The sequence below is a fragment of the Capra hircus genome, chromosome 14 (assembly GCF_001704415.2).
Source record: "Capra hircus breed San Clemente chromosome 14, ASM170441v1, whole genome shotgun sequence".
In the NCBI taxonomy this organism is placed as follows: Eukaryota; Metazoa; Chordata; class Mammalia; order Artiodactyla; family Bovidae; genus Capra; species Capra hircus.
Window position 1 is genome coordinate 80849331 of NC_030821.1, and position 19247 is coordinate 80868577.

Here is a 19247-nt window from a genome sequence, read left to right on the forward strand (position 1 = left end):
CAAGAGGCGCCCACAGTGCCAGCCCCGCACTGCCCGGAGCCCTCAGGGGCCTCCTGCCCACAAAGCAGCTGCCCTTCCGTCAATGTGCCCTGGGCGGGGGGCCGGATGGAGGTTCACCATCAGGGCACCACCCCAGTGCCCCCTCAACAGGCTGTGCTCCCAGATGCCAGGACGCACTTGCAGGAACAGGGCCCTCTCAGCCATCCTTGCCTCGCTGGGGCACCCCCTCCCCCACCTTCCCTCAGTCCACTGCGCTGGCCCCCATGAAATGTGAGACACAGGCTGCATGACGCCTCTGAGACAGTGGAGGGGAGGAAGCAGAGCCACGGACGCCCTGAGACCAGCCCTCCAGGGGGTGAGGAAGCGCCCCCTCCTTGGGCACGCGCTCCGGGCTAAGGCTGGACAGGACACCACCCCCAGAGGCAGTCACGCAGGTGAAGCTATGGATCCCAGCAGCACACGGCGAGCAATCCTGGCAGGCCCAGCGGGTGGAGGATGGAGGGCCTGGGAATGACTATTCTTATGGATGAGTATGACCAACCAACCCAGCCCCTCTTTCTAGAGAGAAGACCTGCTCCTGGGCTCTGCCCCGGGCCTGCGGGGCGGGGTAGGGGTGCAGCAGGCCTCCGCTCTGTGCTCATGGCCCACATGTACAACCGGGCCTGAGGACCCACATGCACGGGCCTCAGGGCGGGGCCTGGGTGCAGCGCTGCGGCAGGGCTGGAGCCTGGGAGCCAGGCTGGGAGGAGCTGCGTCCTCATATGGTGCCCTGGGGCCACCGGGGGGAGGTGGGCGCCCCCAACAACTCAGGGAGGGCCCTGAGCCCATGGGCCCCGGCCCAGCCAGCAGCCACACAGTCCCCTCTGCCTGTCCTCACCCACTGGGCCCGCTGACTCTGGGCCTGTGGCCAGCAGACACTGGGGTAGGCAGGGGCTGGAACACTGGGCTGGGGGTGCTTGCCCCAAACGCCTCACAGCCTCTCACTGCTGTGGGTGTCACGGCACTCCAGTAAATTGTTACCCTAATGGAGAGGACAGCCATTGGAAACGAGCTGTATTGAGAAGAGGGGATAAAATTAATGAGATAATAGCAGGGCCAAGGACCCGGGGAGCGCTCCTGCCCTCGCGGCAAGGGCCTGTAATTCCTTTTCTACAACAGGAGCCTCAGACCTAAAGCCTTCTCCCATCCGTCCGGCAGGCCCACGCCGCCAGGAAATTTCATTAACGCTGGAAAATAGGAAAGGTATTAAGCGTGGATAATGAAGGCCAGGGAGGGAACCGTGCCTTAAGATAGTCCTCTTTCTCGCCTTTGTAATGGGAGGCATGAACTTTCCCTTCAAATCCATTTCTAATCCATTTGAAATACTACAGCAAATTATCTTTCCTTCAGCCCGAAAGCGGCCAGCCAATTTACTCCGAATAGAAGTGACAATGCCCCAGGATTTATCACCATAACCTTGACTACACTGGGGTGAGGGCTGGGCTTCTCCTGCCCCCCTCCGGGGGGGCCACGAAGGACGGGGTTGGGGGGAGATAACATTTTAAATGAAAAGAGCTGGTAATGGGGAGAAAGACACACACACCGCAAAAGTAGGTTTAAAAAGAAAAGCGATCCATATGTCCATTGCCCAGGGAGCAGCTGAAACGTTCCAGGCCCGAGGCCGTCCAGGAGCTCCCAGGGGCTCTGCCCTCCAAGGTACCCTCTCAGCTGCTGTGCCCAGGAAGCAAGAGGACAGTCCCATGGAAGCAGGACCCTGAGAGCCAGGGCATCAGTCTGGGCAGGACAGGAAGGCTCTCCCAAGAGCCAGGATGACTGTGGCACATCCTTTGCTGGGTCTGCAGGACCCCTCACCAAGCAGTGCTGAGCCCCCCCTGCAGGGTGGTCCCCGAGTAGCGCCGAGCCCACCCTGCAGGGCGCCCCACCCCAGTAATGCTGAGCCCACCCTTCAGGGCAGCCCCCCCAGCAGTGCCGAGCCCACCCTGCCAGAGTCCCCCTGGGCTCCCTGCACTCTCCCTGGCCACTGCCCAAGCAGGTTGGGGCAGGCCCAATACTGTGTGCAGGGCGCCTGCCCCAGTCTGCTTCTCGAGCTGCCCGGCTGAGATGGGCCCACCCAGGGATCCTCGCTAGTGGCCTGGCAGCCTGGGGCACAGGTGTGCACCCAAAGAACCACAGGCAGACGGGCTCGCAAACACGCGTGCACACGTGGCTCGCCAGCCCACTGACAGGACCTGATGCACAGTGAGCGCACCCCGGGCCCCGGGCCGGGGACAGGCAGCCTGTGGGGCTGTGTCGCCTGAAGGCCGCAGAGTGGCTCCCCCTGAGGGTGCAGAGAGGCAAGGGGCAGAAGGCCGGCCGGGCCGGGGAGACTCTGGAAGCGGCCCCAGCCTCCAGGATGCCCAAGGCAGGACAAGCTCCACCCTGGAGCTGTGCCCCCCTCCAGCCCGGACGCAGACACGGCCTTGGCTGCCGCTGCCTCGCCAGAGCCGCAGGAGCACACGGGAGCTGAAGGGGCCCGGCTCCAGCACACCCAGTGCTGACGGTGCCACTGCCTCTCAGCGCCCAGTCCTAAGGCAGCCTGGCAAGGGCGGGTCCTGTGCACCCAGAGAGGGTGGGGAGCCCCTGGGGACAGGGCCAGGCCAAGGGGCCCACACGTGGACAGGGAGCTGCTGGTGGAACTGAGGGCTGCCTTCCCCACGGGAAGGCCTCTCAGCACAGAGGCGTCTTGCTGGCACGTTCTTCCCAGTCCCCACAGTCTGCGTCCCCTGCCTCCTCCTGGAGACTCTCATCTCTCTGGGGACCACAGGCCAGACCCCAGTCACCGAGGACCCTGCCTTCCTGAGCCAGCCTCCTCTCTCGCCCCAGAGGCAGTCTGGGGCCCTGCCGTCACTGACACTCCCTGGCGGGGTCCCCGCCGCACCCTGTCCGGCAGTTCATCTGAACACCTCGCATCTGATCCAGTTCCCGTCACCTCCCCGCCACTCCAGCAGCGCTCCCTGCTCTGCTGCGGGCCCCCCCCCCCCACACTGCCTGCTGTCCATCCTTGCGCAGGGCCTGTGCATATGCTGGGCCTCTGCCATCACCTGAGTCCTGCTCTGAGCCCAAGCTCAGATGTCGGGGCCTTGGGAAGCCTCCCCTGACCCTATACAGGGCCCAGTCACACCTGGGAGCAAGCACCTGGGACAGGGGCCGTGCTGGCGAGTTGCAGGCTCCAGGGACTCGTGCGGGGTGAGCGCACACCAGGAGGGAGGCTTGGGGACCACCTGAGTCTCTCACCCTGGGGTCTGCCAGAGGGCCCATCAGAGAAACATGGGGCGGCCTTGGTGGGCGGGAGCCGGGACGTGTGGGCACTCACACCAGGAAAGGCCTTTGGCTCAGCATGGCAGGCCAGGAGGTGGGCAGCCTGCCTGGAGCAGAGAAAACAAGCGGGGAAGCAGTTTTCAGGACATGGAGCAGGTTCCACGCAGCTTGAGCAAGCGAGGAGTGCGCCGTCAGCAGAAGGGCGCCAGGCGGCTGCGCAGCGAATCCCAAGTAGGTCAGGCTTGGCGCCGCTACTGTGACGGCTGCAAACTGCTTAAGCGGGCTTTCCGCGGAAACGCTGACGCCCAGCGCCCCACAGGCTGGTCCCACAGGTGCTGACAGAACACGCTGGGGACAAGGGCCCAGGCGGGGTGGCAGGGCAGGAGGGCCAGGAACTCAGCGGACGGACGGACGGACGGCGCGGGTCTCAGGGTGACTGGAGCCACCTGGTCTCCTAGGACCCTCCTCCCGAGTGTGCCCACCTGCCCGCTGAGCTCTGGCCACCTTGCGGCAGGGCCAAGGTGATGGCTGGGCTTCCCAGGACGCACCTGCTCACAGTGGCTGGGGCCTGTGGCCTGGGTGGGAGCTGAGGCCTGAGGACCCTGGTGGGTCACAGCAAGGACAGAACGGCCCCCGAGTAGGCTGGCGGGCCAGGGTGCAGGCTGAGCGCTTGGGAGGGACTGGGGGTGGGGGTGCGGACACACCTGAAGGCCCTGCTCCTTCCCCAGGGGCCACTGCCCCGGCTCTCCCCAGCCACAAGCAGAAGTGACTCGGGGGCACCGTGGCCAGCGGCACCGGGAGGTGGGGGGACACTAACTGCCCCCAGTGCGAGCACGGCAGCTGCTTAAGGAGCGGGGGCTGTTTTATGTGTTCTCATCTATTCAATCGGTACTGCGATCAATGGATGCATTACAAGCTTTCCCTTTAAGAGCCTAATAAACAACAAGATAGAAAGTAAAATTCTCCATAAAATGACACTTTTAAAAATCCATTTTAGCTGAAGATATTGGTGTTTTGTGTGTTAGCTACAAAAAGCAGGTATCACTGGGCCTTAGTGGCCCCCCTCCGAGTGCAGAGCTCAGCGTGCCGGGCACAGGCCAGGGGGCCGGCTCAGCTGCCCCGATCCTTGCTCCCCAGTGTCATCCTGCAGGCCGGGCTGTCGCTCAGGCCCCGGGCCTGACACTGGGGAGGGCGGGGAGGGCCTGGCCCCGCCGCAGCCACCCCTCCCGCACCCCTCGCTCCGGGCGTCCTTCTCCTCTCTCTCTGGCCCACTGACACCCTAGCCCCCGCCCGCTGTGCACATGAAGTCCAGTTCGCCCATCCGTGTCCTCTCCCCACATGGGCAAGAGGGGACGGAAGGAAGCTGGGGTAGCAGAACTTGTGCCCCGAGTCCTCTGGGAGGAACTCAGCAAGTTGAGGCCCCACCTGGCTCAATGGCTCCCAGAGAACACCCCAGGGGAGCACCTCCTGGGGCTCCCTCCTCCACTCTGGGCCTGCCGTCAGCCCCGCTGCCCACACAGCCCCCTCACTGCAACCCCTCCTCTGTGCCCTGGTGTCCGTGGCTCAAACCCCATCACCAAGGGCGTGAAGGCCAGCCCAGAGCGCACCCCACCACCACCTCCCCAGGAGCCCTGGCAGCTGCTGCCTGTCACTATCCTCTGGGCAGGACAGGTCTTGCTGAAGCCCCGATCAAAAGTCTGCCTGCTTGGCCTCTGGCAGCAGAGGGCTGCACGCCTTCGCAAGGCCTCCCATCACATCCTGCCTGGTGATCTCACTTGGGGTCTCTGCCCTCACCCTCCTTGGAAGCACTGCTGGCCGGCACTTGGCTCTCTGCAAGCTAGAGCCTGCCCTTCCCAGGACACCGCTCACAGCCCGTCCCTCGCTGAGCCCCGCGCAGGGCCTACTGCTCAGAGTAGGAGGGCGCTGGCCACCTGGACCCCACGCTGTCTCTCCAGCTCCCCCTGCCACCACGCGGACCCATCACTGGCCCCAGGACTTAGCGCCACTGTCCGCCTCGCTCGAGCCTCCCTGTCCCTGCAGCTGCAGCCCCTCTTCACCTCTGGGTCTCACACCAGTTGCCTGCGCCCCTCTGGGGAGCCCTAGGACACTCACACTCACACGCATGCCATGAAGGGGCCCCAGCACCTGGACACAGCCGAGCTGAGAGGCACTGGAGGGCGGCCCAAGCCAGGGACACGCGACACAGTGGAAACATCACAACACCCCCAGACGCCACAAGCCCCAGCCATCAGGGACCCTCGTGTCACGGCTACCTAGAGATACTCGAGAAGAGGGGAGATGGGGGAGGCAGGCGACCCGCCCCACAGGCCCCAGCAGGAGGGCTCCTCTCAGAATCATGTGAGCACAGCACAGCTCCTGGGAGAAGCTGCGATGGGCCTGCAGACCCCAGGGACAGGCCCCTGAGCTCAGCGTAAAAGCTCCTGCGGGGCCAGAGGGTGAGCAGGGAGCCAACTACAAGTGAAGCTCGCCCATTGAAGCCGCCAGGCCACCAGTGGGGCCAGCTGGACCACCAGGAAAAGCCGAACAAGCACCGCAGGTGACGCTGTGGCAGGTGTCCACTGGGGAAGGCCGAGACTAAGCCAGTGTTCCTATGGCTGACCTGAGGGATACGGAGGCACAGCCCAGCAAGAGCACAGTCTCTGGCTCTGCTTTTCTGGGGGTGGGGGTGAGGGGGGCGTCAGCTCAGTAAACGTTTTGCTGTAAGGAGACCAAGAAACCTTGACCCCCCCACCTCAGACCCCAAGTAAAAGTTAACTCATAAGGGATCTCAGACTTAATACAAACACTGAAATAGCCAAGCTTCTAGAAGAAAATGTGACCTTGGCAAATATTTCTCAAACAGGACACTCATAAAAGAAGACTGATAAACTAGACAGCACTGAAGGCAAGCCCTACACGCTAAGAAGATCTCTGGCACAAGAATATAGCCGTAATATATAAAGAGTACTAGCAAATCAATAAAAAGACCAACTAATAAAAACGTGGGTGAAAGACTGCACAGGGCACTGCACACTACCTCGCGTGTGCAGCCTGGGGGTCCTCCCCAGCTGCCCGCTGCCCAGCATCCACCTGCCCACTGAGGCTGCAGCTCCTCGTCACTCGGCAGCATGCCCCACAGGACAGAGCAGCAGAGACAAGTGGCCCCCAGATGTCCACTGAGAGCACACGGAGAGCAGTGTGGGCACACCTGGGGAGGAGCAGGACAAGCTGGCTCAGGCTGCTGTAGATCACCCCATCTCCCCACAGTCCTGGAGGCCAGCAGCCTGGATCAAGGCGCCTGCAGAGGTGACTGGAGAGCAGGCCCTGTCAGCTCTCCCTCCTCATATAAAGACACCAATTCTATCAGATCAGGGCCCCACCCTGACGACCTCATTCAGCCTTGATCACCTCTCATCTCCAAAAAGCCACACTGGGATTCAGACTTTTAGCCTAAGAGTCTGTTTGGATAACAAATGGTAAGCAAAAGGAGTTACACAAAACAGCACCTATTATTACGAACCTACTTACATGAATTTCAAGAGTTTTGAGACATAGCTTTTCCAGACATAGGAGAGGGACCACAGGGTAGGTGGGGACATACGGGGGGAGCACCCTGCACAGGGTAGGTAATGTCCGGGGGTAGGTAATGGGCACACCCTGTGGTAGGTACACAAGATAAAAATCCACAGAACTGACCACTGAAAATACAAACAAACCACACGTTTTGCCTATGGAAATCAAAGGTCTGTTCAGAAGGCCAAGTTCAGCAACAAGATTTTACATAATAAAGGTGACATTTTTAAACAATGGGAAAAGGTCTGAATGTTTAATAAATGTTCCGGAAGACAACCAGATAAGCGTTAAACAAAATTAAATTTGACCTTTAATCTCACACCAAGTCTCCAAATAAATTCCAGGTAGATTACAATTTTAAATGTAAAACTAGAAAGTACAGCTCTAGAAGAGAATAGCTGAACCCATGTAACCACGGGACAAGGAAAGTGGCTCTAAGCAATTCAGTGTGTTATATATACTAAGTCTTAAGAGACCGACAGATCTAAGAACACAGAAAACATAAAAGCTCCATTAAAAACCTTCACAAACAAAAGGCAAAACAGAAACTGAGGAAAAATGTGTAGTCTGACAAAACGGTGTCCCCCCCACCCCCCCAAATATTTAGATTCTTGAAAACCTGTAAGAAACAGGCTAGAGGCAAATGATCAGTGCACAAAAAAAACGCTGAACTGAATGAACAAAGAGCATGCATGCAACTGACATTAAAGGAGACATAGCTTTTCCAGACATAGGAGAGGGACCACAGGGTAGGTGGGGACATACGGGGGGAGCACCCTGCACAGGAGCTCCCTGGTGCGTCTAGCGGTCTGGCTCTTCCACCGCCAAGGCGGGTGTTCAATCCCTGCTGGGGGAACTGTGATCCCACAGGCCAGGTGGCGTGGCAGCAACAAAAACCACCAAAGTCTGAATGAACACTGGATCGCAATCTCTTCTACAGAATAGGCAAAGTTTCTGGCAGGGGCAGCTAACACCTGGAAGGACAGAAGACGCATACCAGCGTGGCAGAAGGTGCGTACCTGACTCTCCCTACAGCCCAGGGGCCGAGGCCCGGCCTGGATGGACCCACCTCAGCGAGGCGGACAGTAGGTCACCGCCGAGCAGGACAGCCCCTTGCTGCGGCACCAGGGCAGACTAGGGCAGCCGCCGCGGAGACCGGCCCCCCGGCTACAGTCCAGCATCCACCACCCTAGGAGGCTGCGGTTCAGGCAGCATCCACCTCCACCGCCAGCCCCGGGAGGCCTCCGGAAGGCTTCCCCAAGAGGCAGAACCCTGGGGGAAGCCTTCTGTGGGAGCGGGAGGTGGAGGCAGCGCAGTCTGCACAGGGTCTCATATGGCAGAGTCCTTGCCGCACCTACCAGCGGACGACCATCCAGGTGCAAAGCACTCAGCCCCTACGACCCCCACTAGGGCGAGGGGCGGGTTGGGGGGAGCCCTGAAGGGCAAGGGGACGAAGCCCACCCTTCAAGGACCGGAGCCCAGCAGGGTGGGGCGCCACAGCTGGCAGCCCGCGCCCCAAAGCAAACCCCGCCCCGGACACACCCACGGGGCCCCCAGAGTAGCCCCGCCGAGGGACAGAGCCCGGGCCATAATTTATGCTCCCCCGCCTATGCTTTATGGCTTTCTTAATTCGGCTCCTGCTACTATTAATGTAGTTAATGCTGAGATTATATCTATTTTCTGGCGTCAGGCGGTGATTTATTCAAGCCATTTTTCCGGTGGAGGCTCCCACGCTGTTAAATCAAGCGCCTTGCCAATTAAGTGCTGACTTGGGAAGTGGACGCAATCTTAACAGACATCTAACCGCAAATTAAACCGGGGCTCCTTACTCTGGGGAGTGGGCGGGGCAGCCACAGAAACCTTGCTGACTTCGAGGAAAGTCAGAGAAAAATAAACCAGCTCGCTCGCCGGCTGCCCGGACTCCAGGAGGCAGGCTGCCAGTCAGGCTCGCAGCAGCGGGGTCAGGGTCCCGCCCTGCGGGGAGCGCGGGTGGCGGGGGAGGGCAGCAGTCGCTGGACCTGTCCCAGCACACAGAGACTCTGCACCCGCAGTCCCTCCCACCTGGAGCAAGCGCTGCTGAGCGTCTGGTTCAGCAGATGCTGGACGGAGCCCTAAATGGCAAGGGGTGGCTGAGGGGTTACTGAAGGCCCCCCTCTGAGGACCCACAGGGCACACACTGTTGGGGGCGGGCAAGCACAGGAGGGGAGAAGGAGGTTAACTGGAGCTCTGGCAGGGGTAGCACGTGCCCAGCCCACCCGAGGGTGCCCGTGCCTGCTGGGAGCTGCCTGCCCAGAGCGCCTGAGAGACGCACGTGGGGCCTTGGGGACAGGCAGCAGCCAGGCGGCCTGAGGCCCAGCAGGGCCTGTAGGGCATGGCCCGCAGCACAGCGAGCCCCCACACCCCACAGCCAACTCAGGGAGCCTGTTTTCCCGTCCAGGGAAACCCCTAGAACAGCGCCTTCCCTCACCCATCTCCAGAGGCCCTGAGAGGGGAACTGTGCTTTGGGGTACGACCAGGCTGGAGGTTGATATATGCAAAGAGTTAAATGTGGTATTGATTATCTGAATGCTGCTTTACTACCACCTCTAAAACCAAGATAAAAGTGGTGTTTAAAACGGTGTTTGATTGTGTAAGGCACCCAGGAACCGCTGGGTGACAAGGCCGTTTCATTTCTTCCTGTCAGGAGCAGTATTCCCAGCTTCCCTGTCCCTCACCCCCAGGAACCCCTGGGGGCACCGACACAGACGCACAAAGGCTTGGTGCGAGGTGTGGCTGGGGCCTGGGCACGACTGAGGGAAGCCCCACGGGGCTCCAGGGGGAGGGGCCTTGAGGGACCCTCCCAGCGTCCTTCTGACAGTCCTGCTGCCTACAGAGCGAAGCTTCGCTCAGGCGAACGAAAGGGTTCCCTCTAGGTTTGCTCTGAAGCACTCTGGCCTATCCACTGGTATCTCCGTGAGGCATGTTGCCAAGCACGTGGGGCGGCCACGCGGTGGCCAGTCACACGGGGCCCTGCAGGGCTGGCCTGCGTGACGCGTCACCTGCCCGACTCTTTTCTTCTGCTGGTCTGAAGGCTGCCGGGCAGGCCCTGGACACTTGAGCCAGCTCCCGAAAAGCAGAGACACCAGCTGCACGTCCACGATTGAGACGCAGTGCACTGTGGATGGCCTGGGTCCACGCAGCGGGGGGGCCACGATCGAGACGCAGTGCGCTGTGGATGGCCTGGGGTCCACGCGGGGGGTTCACGTGTGGCAAGGACAAGGGTGACCTGGGGCAGCGCTGCCCTGCCAGGCTGCACAAGGGAGGCTCGAGGGTCACTGCCAGAGGGGCCAGGGACAAGGGCGGCCTCCTCGCCTCCCTGCTCCAGGCACCTGCAAGCAGCCAAGGTGCCAGGGGGCAGGACAGAGGGAGGGGTGCACGTGTCCGTGCGTGGAGAAAAGGGACAGAGAGCGAGGAAGCCACCGACGTGAGAAGGCAGTGACAGGAAAGCAGGACAGAGAGACTGAAGACAGAAGGCCAAAGGCTGGAGGGCCCACGAGTCACACACAGACGGGAGACCAGCAGCACAGGCGGGCAACTTGGGGCTGCAGACGACAGAGACCGTCCCAGAGGGGCCTGTGGCAGAGCCTGGCGGGAGCAGAACACAGGCCACGCCAGGGGCCACCATGCCCGACCAGCCCTCCTCGGCTCCTGCCAACCCGCATGGCCTCAGGGGCACCAGCCCAGAGAGACGCCCTGGCCCATGGGCTCCGGGCCAGCTCGCGGTGGGCCTGGAGAGGGAAGGGCCCAGTGCCGTGTGCCGGCAGCTCCAGCCTGAGATGCAGAAGAGGTGAGTCCGGTGTGTGCCACTTCCCACACCCTCCACAGGTGGAACCCAGGTGCCACCTGTCATGAAGTCTAGCCACAAACACTGCAGCAACCCGGGCCCGTGACCCGGGCCCACACCAGCAGCCCCACAGCCGAGGAAGAAGCGGGGCACGGAGCTGCCTCAGGGGTGACTGTCACAGCACCGTGTGGACGCCGAGGAGGGTGGACCAGAGGCTCGGACGGAGCCCCACACAGGCACCTGCACGCCTCTGTCAGTGTCTGCTCAGAGCTGGCCAAGGAGGACGGCCCAGCTTCGCCCCTGCCCAGGGGCTGTGTAGCACCGGTGGCCCCGCCGAGCACACCGTCTCCTTGGTGCTGGGCCCCGGCAGTGCTGGCCGCTGCCCCCGACCGACCTCACATGGCCCACCCTGGAGCTGCCCGTGCTGGGGAGGAGGGGGACAGACCGGGCCCAGATGACCAGCTGGTTTGAAGTCAGGGCAGCCCTGGGCGGGGGCTCCACGTGCCAGCCCACCCAGGGTGGCGCGCTGACAGAGCACGGACAGAAGAGGAAGACGGCGGCCGGCCTGGGCCCCTCAGGGTCCTATGTCCCACGCCTGGCCTACCAGCCAGGAACTGGGCTCTAACGAGGCCAAGCAAGGCCCCTCTGGACCAGGTTCTGGAGGGAGAGCAGGCACCCATGGCACCCCAGCCCCTGTGCCCACAGGGGCAGCCGTGACCTGGCAAGGCTGGCCTCCCTCACCTCCCCGAAACCACCAAGGGGGCGAGAAGCCAAGGCCCCAGGCCCTCCCAAGCCCCACCGAGGAGGCAGGCAGGCTTCAGGCCTCAGGGCTGCCGACAGCCGAAAGGCCTGCTAGACTTAGAGAAATGAATAAACCACCTAGGCTCGCTCTGAAGCGACTTCCAAATTAAGAGTTGCATCCTTGCTGTCAGGCCCCCGCCAGCAGTTTCCGTGGCACCTCCCGCGCAGAAACGCACCTCAGACCATCTATTAGAATGATGGAGGCAAAGGGACCCACAACTGCACTCCTTCCTTAATGAGCAGCCGAAGGGATCGGTAAGCATAATTTCAGAGGCCAGTAATATTTTATATAATCGCCAAGCGGTTTAAATTGAAAACCCCCAACTGAATCAATATTTACTGCATTGAAACGAAATGAATAGTAATAAGTCACTAAGCTCTCTGTCCTGTTTCATAAAATAAAAAATTATAAAAATGAGCACAGGCACAGGGAGGCCATCACATTAACTTTTACAGCACTCGGGGAGCCGTAACCGCCTGTTCTCATAAAATAGAATCCTAAAAAACCTGCCAGAGGAGACCTGCTTCAGCATCATGCAGGGAGGCAGGCGGGTGGGAGGCAGGAGAGGGGATGGGGTCACCCCAGGGCCCGCCCTGACCCCTGCCAGTCCCACCGAGTCCCTAAGAAGGCCCAGAGGAGGCACCCCAACCCCTCTGAAGCTCAGCACCAAGAGTTCTGGTCTCGCAACCCCTCTGCGCCCCTGCTGTCACCCGCAGGCTGAACTTCCTGCTGTGATTTCTTTCCTCTCTCTTCAAATCCCACATGGCGTGCTCTCGGTGGCTCCCGCGGGCGCAGGAGAGTCTGTTCTCGGAGCACACAGGCGTCTGTCGTGAGGGCAGAGGCCAGGCTCCAGCACAAAGGCGCTGCGAGAGGCAGGCGATGCCGCAGAGCGCCGCCAGGCCAGGCAAGAGCCCCCAGGAGGGGTCTGCGACCTCACTCCTCGACCTCACGCTGAACGGGGGCCAAGGCTGGCGACACAAGCCCCCAGAGGGCCGAGAGCCCTGGTGGACCCACCCCAGGCTCCGAGGTGGGAAAAGCTGGACACAGAGCCCTACACAAGTGGATGGGTCCCGTGGCTCAGGAGCAGAAGACAAACCAGCCATTAAAAATGGACCCAGGCTGTGAGCACGAAAGACACAGGGGACAGGAAGGGCCTCGAGCGTCTGTGCCTAAGTGTCCAACACCCCTGGTGACCAGGAGACTGCGAGTGAGAGCGCCAGAGAGCCATACACGTTGAGAGCATGCCATGACGGGAACCCAGAAGGCCTGCGAGGAGGAGGCACACCCCCGCCCAGACCCCTCGACAAGCTCCCGTCACCCGTCAGCACTGTTGAGAGAGCCCCCTCACGGCTGAGAACCACCAGGAGCTACTGGGCTCCCAGGAGTCGGGCCCATGGAGCCAAAGTCCCAGGTGAGCCTGGAAGCTTCTGCTGTGCGGGCGAAGGAGGCTCGGTGAGGGGCGGTGCCACATGGAGGGAGCCGGAGCAGCCCAGAGGGGCCTCCACAGGCCAGTGCGAAGGCAAATGGACGGTTAGAATGGAGCAAACGGTAACAGCTCACAGTCTGTCAAGTGAGGACCTCGAGTGCATGCGAGAAGGACATACAGGGCGATGGGGTGGAGGGGCGGCAGCTCCCTGCAGGACGCTGCGCCCCCGGGGCAGGAGGCCCAGCAGGGACAGGCCGCTCACACGGCTGGGCACGACAAACACCCTGAGGGATCTACAGGGCTCCTGCCGAAGGGCGTCCCCACAGAGGGGACGGAGCAGAGGGGACAGCGCAGCAGATGGAGCGGCGTGCCCAGAATCGGGGTGCCCAGGCAAAGAACACTGTGGTTCCATGTACCATTATTGCAACTCTTCTCTGCTTCTGTGTAGGTGAGAATAAAGTTACCCGAAACACTGCATGCTAGAAACTGACTAGGAAAGGGACCAAGAGTGAGGCCGTGAGCCCATGGCGACTGCCTGCCAACCCGCCCTGCCCACTGGCCCAGCCCCACCCTGCCTCCTGACGCAGCCCTCTCCCCGACAGCCCTTGGCTCACAGCTCCCCTGGGGTGGACGGGGGTCAGCCGCAACAGGGCAGTGTCCCCAACATGCTGACATAAAGCAGCCACTCAGGGCACGAGCCACAGAGCAGGGCTGCAGCCCGGCAGTGACCGTCTGAACAGAGCTGTGCCTGGCCCCCTCCACTCAGCACAGCCAGGCCTGGCGGAGACCTCGGCGGCAGTCACGCCCAGGTGGGGCCCAACACAGTCTGTTTGCCACTGGGCCACAGCTTCCAGACAAGCAGGGGCCTGACACAGGGCAGGCCTTCCACGAGTACCTGGGGACTGAGTGGACAAGAGAAAGGCATGGACTGGCTCCTCTTCCAGAGACCCAGGGGCAGCGAGGCGTCACCAGAGCCACCTGCCTGGGTACCAGACTCTGTGCCTGCTCTGTTTGGCCAGGACTGAGCTGCGGCACTGACGACCCAGGAGAGAAAACACTCAGCCAGGGCTCATGTGCAAACACCCGCGATCTCCAGCCCAAGTGGAAGGCCTGTCTCCAGAGGGAGCAGCCCGTGGGGGCCACGGCAGGCCCTGCAGAGTGTGGGGGCCCCTCCTGTCCCACTCAAACGCCCCAAGGAAGTGCTCTCACCTGGCGTCTCACACACCCAGTGAGGGGGCAGAGACTGCCTCTGACACGGAACCAGGACCACCTCGAAGGCCCACTGCCCACAGAGCCACCAGCCCCGCCCCCACACCCATCATTATCCCCGCTTGAAACGGACACGTCCCTTTGTAGCAGGACCAGTTCAAAACTGCATTCCACTTGCACGGCCCCTTCAGAGCCCCTATGGGAGCTGCCTGAGTGGCGCTTGGCCCAGGGCCCTCCTCCGCTGTCCGACAGGCCACTCACTGGCGGCAGGGCAGCCAGAGCCACAGCTGGGTGGAGCCAGGCTCTGCCCCAGGGCAGGAGGGCGCCCTCACAGCACAAGGCACCCCGTGTGTGACCCAGGGCTGCACATAGCAGTCTCCTGGGGAGGGGGCCGTCTGGAGGAAGGCTGCGGCCCCCGCAGGTGCAGCAGCAGGCCTATCTCACCCCCAGCACCTCCCGCGGCCACTGCCCTCTGAGCAGACACCCTGGGCTACGTCCCCGCCCTGGGAAGCCCCCGCCACGTGGCCCTCACCGACCCCACGGCCCCTGCCCAGAGAAGCCTCCTCTGGGCCCACAACCTCTGTCAGCCTGGACGAGTCTCAGTGCTTCCTGGCACTCGACCCACGGCAGCTTCCGCTTCACTCTCTGCTGACTTCTGACCAGAGAACTTGCCCGGCACAGGACGGCTGCCCGTGGGGAGCCCCTCGGGGGAGGGGTCCCCGCTGCCCAGCCCGGGGCACCCTGCGAGCCCCACCTGGGCTGAGCTGGGAGGGCCTCTGCGCACCCCCAGGCTGGCCCCCGGAGTTGGGGTGGGGCTCGGGGGGGGGTGCTGCTTCCCCAGGGGTGCCCCCTGAGCTCCTCCAAGTGCCACAGACCCTTCAGGCCAGGGTGGGGGACTGTGGGGACCCTAGTCCCACTGCCCTCAGAGGACACCCCTGCACTGACTCAAGGCTGTGTCCCCCCAAATTCCCATGTTGAGGCCCTAGCCACAGTGTGACACTGTTTGGAGACGGGGCGTTTGGGGGGTGAGAGGGTGAGATGGGGCTTCCCTGGCAGCTCAGACGGTAAAGCCTGCGATGTGGGAAACCTGGGTCGATCCCTGGGTCGGGAAGATCCCCTGGAGGAGGGCGTGGCAACCCACTCCAGTGTTCTTGCCTGGAGCATCTCGAGGACAGAGGAGCCTGGTGGGCTACAGCCACGGGGTCACAGTCAGCCATGACTGAGGCGACCTAGCACACACGCGTGCACGAGAGTGAGGCGAGGTCATCAGGGCAGGCCCGTGACAGGATGAGTGTCCCCGTGAGACCCGGGCTTCTGTCTCCCTCTCAGGTGAGGACACAGCAGGCAGGCGGCCGTGTGCCACAGGAGGAGGGGTGGCCCTGACCTCAGACATCCAGCTCCAGACGGAGCAGTCAACATCTGTGTGAGCAGCCCCACGTGCAGCGTCTGCTCGTGGCAGCCCAGGCCGCCCAGCACCCTGGCAAGGCAGGTGGGGGGAGGCTGGGTGGGGCAAGGGGGCTGCCTGCTCCCCAGAAGGGCGGCTGAGGGGACAGCGCGGAGCCATGGTCCCCGCAGGGACGCTGCCCATCCTCACAACGAGGAGTGTCACTTTGGAGAAGCGCTTTAGAGCCTTCAAAGTCATGGCCCAAACCTCGTCATACATTTGAGATTACTTAAGATTTACTGCACAGACACAAAAATAAAATAAAAGAGGGCAGCACGGCGGGCGGCAGGCCCGGTGACAGCACCATTTGTAGTCAGGGTAGCGCAGCCTGCAGACGCGGCTGCTTAAGCACAGCGGCTTCTGTTTATTCCGCACTTTCCCATCAGATGAATTCGGAGAGAAAACAAGTGACAGGCCGTTTAGGGACATAAGTCACATCTCAGCTTCAGTTCAGATTCATGAACTTGCTGGAAGTCAGCGAGGGCATGGCAAATCCACAAATCTTAGAATAAAAATATTAAGCCCTCTCTCAGCGTGAGCCTCAGCTCTGGGGCACACTCCGTGAGCCCCTCTGGAGCGAGCACCAGCCTGGGCCCGCAGGGCCAGTCTCTGTGGCCCCCACAGCCAGGCAGCCCCCCAGTGGGGCATCTGCCAACCTGGACAGCAGCATGGAACAGCGCCGAGGGTAACTCATGCCAGCGTCACTCCCAGGAGGGGCAGACGCCACTGTGTCCCGCCTGCTCGGGCCTCTGCACACTCTCCTGGCCAGGGCAGCCAAGGGCTTTCAATGTGACGACAGACACATGTCTAGGGAGCCTGGTGGGCAGTGTCCGGGTTGGGAGTGCATATTTCCAGGACCTGCTGTTCAGGGGCTTCCCACCTTCCATCTGCCCCAATGGGATGAGGGCTGACCAGCAGATGGACCTGATGGGCTAACGCCCCTACTTCCAGCGGACTTTCCTCTCAGGTGTTTCTGGAGTCAGAGCCTCACCACAGCAGCACCAGAACTTCCTCCACCTCCAGAGCAGACAACGGGGGTGGGCGGGGACCCCAGCCTCCTGCTGCAAATGTAGGCTACCAGGTGGGCCTTAGCCCCCACAACATGAGGCCAAAACTGACTGGGGGCTCAGAGTAGGTAGGTTTCCGTCTAAATCAGGGGGCAAAATGCAAAGCCATCTCGTGAGGCAGACGTGCGCCCTGGTACACGGGACAGCGCTAACAGCGGTGGCCACGCTGGCACGTGGGTCAGGCCACAGTGAGGCTCACGGGCCTCCGGGGGGCAGAAGCCAAGGACGCTGCCGTCTCTGTCACTTCCTGGACACCAGGAGCCAGGTCTGGGGACACCCACCCCACTGGTTCCAGAAGGGCAGGGGTCAGGCAGAGAGGCCGCTGCCTCCCGAGGATGAGCGGGTGGGGTGAGAGCAGGCTGCAGCGTTCGGAGGCCACACGCCCTCCTGAGACCTCAGGACAGCAGGGCCTACCCGCCAGCCCCACCGCTGGTGTCCTTTCTCCCTGGGGCACCAATCAGGAGCCCGAGAAAAGCTCTTGGTCCCTGGGCTCAGTCTGGTGCCTGGTGGACAGCCCTGCTTCGTGGTTACTCAGCGGCCAGGAGCCCATCCTGGCCTCAGCCCAGTTGCCATCCCAACTCCTCCTTCTGCCAGGGAGAGCTGGGGAAGCTGCCGCTGCAGGACAGAGATCAGAGTCAAGGCCAGCAGGCCCTGGGGCCTCTCCACCACCTGCCAGCCACACACAGGCAGCCCCAACTCTGAGGGACTGAAGGAGCAACGTGGACAGGCATCAAGGTGGCCGCCGGTTCCGGGGACAGGCCCATCCTGCTGCCTTGACAAGCTGAGCTGGGCGTGAGCAGCTGACGGCAGGCCGGGCAGTGGTGGGCGGAGGAGGAGGCCGAGGAGGAGGCCCCGCCAGGGCACAGGTGACCTTGGGCACAGGAACTCATCCACTGGCAGCCACACTTCCTGGGCCTCTCAGCCACTCAGCTCCCCCACCCCCAGACCACGTTCAGGGGCCGCCCAGGCGCCTGGCGAGGGTCAGAAAGGCCTTCAGGGAAGCAGCCCCCGAGCAGGCCCCACACCCGCCCTCAGCTAACACGTGTCTTGGCCACACCTCCGCACCGGGCTGCTGAGAGCTGGAGCAGCTGCAGCCACCAAGCACGGCCAGGGCTGCGGGGCTGGCACCCCAGGCACCTGGCAAGGCTCCTGGGCGGCGACCTAGCCTCCCCACCAGGCCCGGACCGCCTTGACGGGGATGTGGAGCTTCAGGCAGGCAGTGGCCGAGAGGGGCTGGCGGCCAGGCTGGTTGGGCCTGTCCCAGCAGCCCGTGCTGTGCACCCGACCCAAATGTGGACCCCACTACCTGTCCATGCAGCAGCCCCGCCAGTCCCCAGAGCTGAAGGGGAGGCACAGCCCAGGCTCTGCTGCTGACTGGGCCATCCTCCGCCTGAGGGGCTGGACACTTGGCTGAAACTGAGGCGGAGGCTGCCTCGGGGGCGCGCCTGGCCACCTCCCCCCTCAAGAACCCTGCCCCTTAAGCCTGGCGCTCATTTCTGATCAGTGACCCCATCACAGCCTGGCACACTCAGCACTCAATACTGGCCCAGCTGGATCCACACCTGGGCTCCCGTGACCCCAGGAGCCAGAAGGAGAGGCCCACTGGCGCCTCCTGACAAAAGTCACACAGCCTGGCAGAGGCGGGGACAGGCCTGGGCTGCCGAGGTGGCCGGACGCCGATTGCAGGGGGGGAGGCGGGAGCAAGAATCAATAAATCTGAACCTCATTCACGATGATCTGGGGCTCTTATTAAGTAAATTAATTTAAGTTAATTTAGCTCGATCATGACTCCCGATCACAGTGATTTAGTGAGGGGGAAATTGCATTAGGAAAGGCCATGCTCACCAGATAGGAGAACGGAAGAAAATTAGACCCACTTAGCACTGTGAATTAATATGGAAATAGCAGGTGTAAATTTAACCTTATCGAGAGAGTGAAAATTATCTTCATAAATTTGTAGAAATAGCCCCCAAGATGCTTATAAATCTATTTAAAACAAAAATATTACAAAAAGTACAGTAAAATTAATTTAAAATATACTTCCAGCTATCGCCTCCAGAAAAGCCGGCAGCAGGGCCAAGTTTCGTCTGGCCTAGCGGGAGGGAGGAGGGTGGTGGGCACTGCTGACCGCCTGGGCAGGCTGACCTCCTGGCACACCTACCGCGGGCCAACAGGTCCCCAGCTCCTCTCCCACGGCCACCCAGCCTGCACATGCCCTCAGCCAAAGGCCGCCCGGAGCCAGGCCACAGCCCTCGCGAGCAGCAGGCCCCTGGGGCCGGCAGGTGGAGCAGGCTGTAGCCTTGCCTCCGGCCCCTGACGATCGCCGTAGGACAGAGAGCTGGCCCAGCCTCTCTCACCAGAAGCTTCTCCCTGAGGGACACCCAGTGTGGTGTGGCCTCAACAGTCTGGGCCGTGGCTGCTCCCAGACCAGCTCCAGCGGCTTGCTAATAACGGGACAGGGAGCGTGAGAATGCACGAGTGCGTGGCACACACAGGCTGGCCACACGACTTGTGCAGAAATTGCTGGGTGAAAAAATCAGCCAACTACAGACCAAGCACTTGAGGAGGTGCGCTCAGGCCCTGAGGCCCTCCGGCCCACCCCAGCC

The 19247-nt window shown here is 62.0% G+C and overlaps 1 protein-coding gene across 1 annotated transcript in view; it reads right to left on the minus strand.

Moving 5' to 3' along the window:
- The window catches only part of ZC3H3 (zinc finger CCCH-type containing 3), a 62191-nt gene that overhangs the window by 17602 nt on the left and 25342 nt on the right, over window positions 1-19247 (minus strand). The window lies entirely within an intron of this gene.